This window comes from Bison bison, unplaced genomic scaffold, assembly GCF_000754665.1.
Source record: "Bison bison bison isolate TAMUID 2011002044 unplaced genomic scaffold, Bison_UMD1.0 scf7180017864145, whole genome shotgun sequence".
Lineage (NCBI taxonomy): Eukaryota > Metazoa > Chordata > Mammalia > Artiodactyla > Bovidae > Bison > Bison bison.
In genome coordinates, this window is record NW_011494717.1 from 3144540 (window position 1) to 3150009 (window position 5470).

Here is a 5470-nt window from a genome sequence, read left to right on the forward strand (position 1 = left end):
TATGGTTTTTCCAGTGGTCATGTATGGATGTGAGAATTGGACTATAAAGAAAGCTGAGCACAGAAGAATTGATGCTTTTGAACTGTGGTGTTGGAGAAGACTCTTGAGAGTCCCTTGGACTGCAAGGAGGTCCAACCAGTCCATCCTAAAGGAAATCAGTCCTGGGTGTTCATTGGAAGGACTGATCTTGAAGCTGAAACTCCAATATTTTGGCCACATGATACGAAGAGCTGACTCATTTGAAAAGACCCTGATGTTGGGAAAGATTGAAGGCAGGAAGAGAAGGGCACGACAGAGGATGAGATGGTTGGATGGCATCACAGACTCAATGGACCTGAGTTTGGGTGAACTCTGGGAGTTGGTGATGGACAGGGAGGCCTGGTGTGCTGCGGTTCATGGGGTCGCAAAGAGTCGGACACGACTGAGTGACTAAACTGAACTGAACCACCTTTGCAGTTATATTTTAATAGCTCACATTACATGTTAAGCAGGCTTCCAGGTGGCATTAGTGGTAAAGAATCCTCCTGCCAATGCAGGAGATGTAAGAGGTGCCGGTTTGATCTCTGGGTCAGGAGGACCCCCTGGAGGAGGGCATAGCAACCCACTCCAGTATTCTTGCCTGGAGAATCCCATGGACAGAGAAGCCTGGTGGGCTACAGTCCATAGGGTTGCAAAGAGTCGGACACACTGAAGCTACTTAGCATGAACATGTTTAGCTCCTCACTGAATGAATTACAAAGTGCTCCGATTACTTGAAACAATTATACACTGGAGTCAATATCCTTCCCTAAATTGCTGGGAAGAATTGTATTCTAAATCCAATCTAATCATTGCCCCCATGTTGGAATATTCAATAAAGCCCCAGTGGCTCTGGATCAAGACACTCTTTTTCATCATCCATTAAATCTGCTCTCTAGGGTCACCCCTGACCCAGAGGAGAGTGTAAAATTGTCTTCTGAGTGTGAGGCAGCATCCATAGGATAAGCAGGGTTGCCCACGCACAGAGCAAGTCCGTACTCCTTTTTCTGGCAATTCAGATCTTATATACTCTCATGTTGAGCCTTGCTTAACCAAGTCCACTCATCGTATAGACTGAGGTCAAACCTTAGCTGCTCCTGGAAGCCTGCCATCCTGGTCATGACAGTATACTGGGGCAGGCTCTGCCTGTACGAACACTTTCTCAGTGTGTCAAGAGGCTGGGCCACCAGTTAAACAAATAAATGAACAAAGAGATCAAATTGATACGATTACGATCAGAAATACCAAAATTGGCACCAAATGCTATTTGTTTAATTGACTATGTTGGATGCATTTTGACCTCATTTTTTTCATTCATTTGTCAAATGTTTACTTAGTACCTGTTAATGCACTAGACTGTGAGGTGCAGGGCCCAGCACATCACACACACACACACACACACACTCACACACACACGCACACGCACCAATTTCCTTGGAAAATCAGGAAATGCACTTTCACATTATTAGGCAGTAAAAATTCTCCGATAAGAACAAAAGAGAATTGTAATTCTACCCAGCTTTCCACGGACAGCCAAGATAAGCCTAGAATAAGTGATCTCCCTGAGGGCTAAATTTTGGACCAGGAATGAAATGGGCACTCTGAAGATGGCTCTAAGGACAAGCTTCCCGACCCTCCCCTGGCTGCTCTCTGTTCACTCCACCTGAGGTCATGTTACCAAAAGATCTGTGGGGGGTGGGGGGGAGGTCTGGCTATTCGTCACCCAAAAAGCCAATAAACAGGCCAGGTTGGTGGAAAGGAAAGTCTGCTTTATTTCAGATGTTGGCAACTGGGAGTGAGGGGCAGTCGGGGCGGACATCTGTCCAAAGGCTGACTCCCTCCCTTCCCACCCTAGTTGCCGGCATCTGAAATAAAGAAACTTCTCCTTTCCAACAACGTGGCCTGTTTATTGGCTTTTGAGAGGTGAATCCCAGACCCTACATACCTTTCGGTAACAGACTGCCAGACTGTCAGGTCGGCAAGGCAAGCAATGCCCCAGGATGGTAGGCATCTCCTGTTGGCAACTGATATTGGGCCTGGGACCCACATGCCAGGGCTCATCCCAAGAACACCTTCCGCAACTCAGCCAGCTCAAATGCAGCTGATTTTTTTTTTTTTTTAAGCCAAGGAAAGCAGAGACTTGGATGATCGATGGTCTGTATGTGTCTTTCTCTTGCTGCTGTGGATTTTTCAATCGGAAAGAGGAGGCTTATCTCTCATTTTTAATTGATTTTAATGCAGCTCAGTCTGGCTAGATCAGATCTCAACTCCTCTGTGGCCTTCAATGAATGGTGTGAGGAGCCGTCTGAATGTTAATGAGGGGCTCTGAGAAGGAGGAGGAGGTAATGAGGCCATGTTGTGCCTGCGAGACTTCCCCAGTGGCTGGGCTGCCGGGCTGACCTGTCTGGATGGACCACCTACAGATTTCAGGGGTGGTGTGGATATGGGGACGGGGGCAGTTTGACCCCTAGATGATGCAGAGGAACAGAAACATGCAGTTGTCATTCACTACAGCCTGGAGGGCTCCTGCCTCCATCCACTGCAGGCTGGGGACTCCAGTTAGCCTGCCTTTCCAGACATTCATTAGTCCCCTCCTGCCGATTCCCTGTACTTCACCTGGCTCCGAAAAGGCTTCTTGGTACCTTTGCAGTTTATGTCTGTACATAGGCAATACCTTCTCATCTCGCTTCCTGTTTGTCCCTGCTCCCACCCCCTCTTCCTCTAAACCTTGCTGGGCTCCACCTCTCTGCATAAGCTTGGACCAGTTGCTAAGCTCTCCTGGTCCTCAGCTTTCTCCTCTCAAAGAGGGGTAACAGCATTGATCATGGGGCACTATTTGAGGAGGCAGAGAAGATACTTCAGGTAAAGCACTCAATGCCATACTCAGAGCAGTAAATACTCAAGTGTTACTTCTTTTCTACGCAGCCTCCCTCTCCACCAAACCACCTGGATCCAGAGATGGGAGCAAAATAATGAAAAATAGGAGGATGGTTGAAATGCTGTTTGGTGGGGATGGATCCAGGCTCCTCTTGCAACATCACGATATGGTGGTTAACTCGTGGAGACCCATTCCATTCTCTTGGCTGGAAAGAGATCACAGGCTCCTTGGAGGAGAGGTTCTCAAGGGAAGCTACTAGAGAAGAAATTTCAGAGAGGTTTTAAAATCCCAGTGCTCTGGCATATGCCCCAGGATCTGACTCAGTTGGCCCGGGATGGGCCAAGTGTTGACAGAGGTTTAGAATATTGTGGAATATTGTAAAGGTTTGGAATATTGTGTTAAATGGGGAATGGGAGGGACAGAGGCAGGGAAGGTCTTACCCCACACAACAGGGGCCCCTTCTAAGAGTTCAGTTACTTTGCTCCGCCTGATGGTCCTCTGTAGGCCTCTTCCTGTGGTCAATACAGTTGTTCCAGGAGAAAACCCAGTAACCCCGCAGTGGTCTCGATAAAGCCCAGGTGGTAGGTGGGTAAGTTGGGGAGTGAAGCACTGGTGTCTCGTGTCCCTTAGTTCCCCAAATCCTTCCCGTCCTTCAAAGAGGAGAGCCGGGACAGTCCTGTATCCAATACAGGCTCACAGTTGTCTCTTACAGACTCAAACAGCTAAGCGCTGATTTTCCAGTATGTACAAACTTGAAACACCCATTCGCACTGATATCACAACCCTCGAATCCTCGCGCATACATACAAATGTGGTCAAAGGTAGGTTCACTGAAACGTACGTATTTTCAAACATATGTCAAGAACTGTGAATAGTCTGAGATTTTTCTCCTACTTGCCAGCAAGAGATTTCCCTGCCACAGTGTCATGGATGCTGGTAGAAAACACAAAATTCCTGGATTAGGCATGAAGGACGGTTTATTTCTAACAGCAATCTCAGTTGCCAGAGTATCGGCATTTTGGTGCCAGGTCTCTGAGTTGTCATTTCTACAGGGTGACATGAGAAGGACTCAGTGACACCTGCATCACCAGCCCCTTACGATGGTAGTGTGTTCCTTAGTCACAGGACCGGGGCTGCTTGAAGAAGACACGAAGCCTGGATCAGAGGGATGTAGGCATGCTCTTCCCTGACACGCGTCAGTGTCTCAGACCAGTCAGCCACTGCGTTGCAGCTGGCCGCATACGTATTTGCACCAAGACTTCTTGACCAGCTTTTCTTCTTTCTGACTGCCTCTTGTTCTGCCTTTTTTCCCCTCATTCAAAAAAGAAACAAACTCTTTGTCTTCTTTTCCATAACCTTCCAACCTCCACTACCTCTGATTTTTAATCACATCATTTACCAGAAGTTTCTATATCAGATCATCAGCTTTCTGGGTCTGGTGCGTTCCCCGGCTGAGATTTCTTTTTAGGGCATCACGCTGGGCTACTTCCACTGTTTTTCCCACCCCACGCCTTCCTCTTTTGTAGATTCCTTTTTCATTTTGCTTGTAGCACACCCTCAAACAACCTTTTCTAAAAAGCTATTTAGTTGATAGTCTATGTAGTTACAAGATGAAAGGCTCAAAATCACTTTCCCTCTGAACCCATTCTAACTGTCTGAGCTGTTGCTATGAATTCTGGGGCTAATTTGATCCTCTTTCTTGGTAAGTGATCTGTTTTTCCCTCTCTGGAAGATAAGATCTTATCACTGGTCTCCTCAAATTTCATAAGTATATTCCAAGGAGTTCTGCCTTTCAGACCAAAGATCTATGTCTTCAAACTAGGTCATTTTTTCCTGACCTCAAAACCTACACAACTGGTTTTCTCTTTCTGGAAAGCTCATAGAAGAGAGTGGGTGCCTGGCAGACCTCTGATAGAGAGTGTCTGCTGACCTCCTCTGAGTCATTTTTAGATCATGACTTCCTTGCTCTGGCTTATCTTTCAGTTCAGTATAATCTTCTTGCCATTTTCCAGAAAGTCAGTACAGTCTCTTGCCACTGATGAACTCTTGGCCATATGGCCGGGGATGTCCACGGTTGTATGTTTCTAAGGGAATTTCAGGGTATGGAAAGGGAGGGATAAGGCTGTACTTGGTCTAACATCTGGAATGGGAAGTTCTCCTCTGGAAGGCTTCAGGTCCCTCTGAGCAAGGCTGGGAAGGAGCAGGGGAGGCAAGGAGGGTGCTGGGCATGTTTTCGCAGGCCTGACTAGGTTTCTGTGACTGAGGGAGTGGTCATGGGCTATCACTTGACTCAAGAATGTGGAACTTTGCTGGGGGCCAGATGCCAAGATGGTAATAGGAAGGAAGGAGGGTCCATGAGAATGGGAGGAAAGAGAGCTACCTAGGTGGGCTGGAGAAGCCTTGAGAGGGGCAAGTGGGGCCCCAGGCCTCTGTGGGCAGCCTTGGGGTGACCTGGCTCTGTTTCTGCCTTACCCTCAGGTCTGCAAGACAGAGGCCACCAAGCAGCTAGCTGGCAACACACAGAGCAGCTTCCTCTCCCTTCCAGACTCAAGCATCCCCTGGAGCGAGGCTACC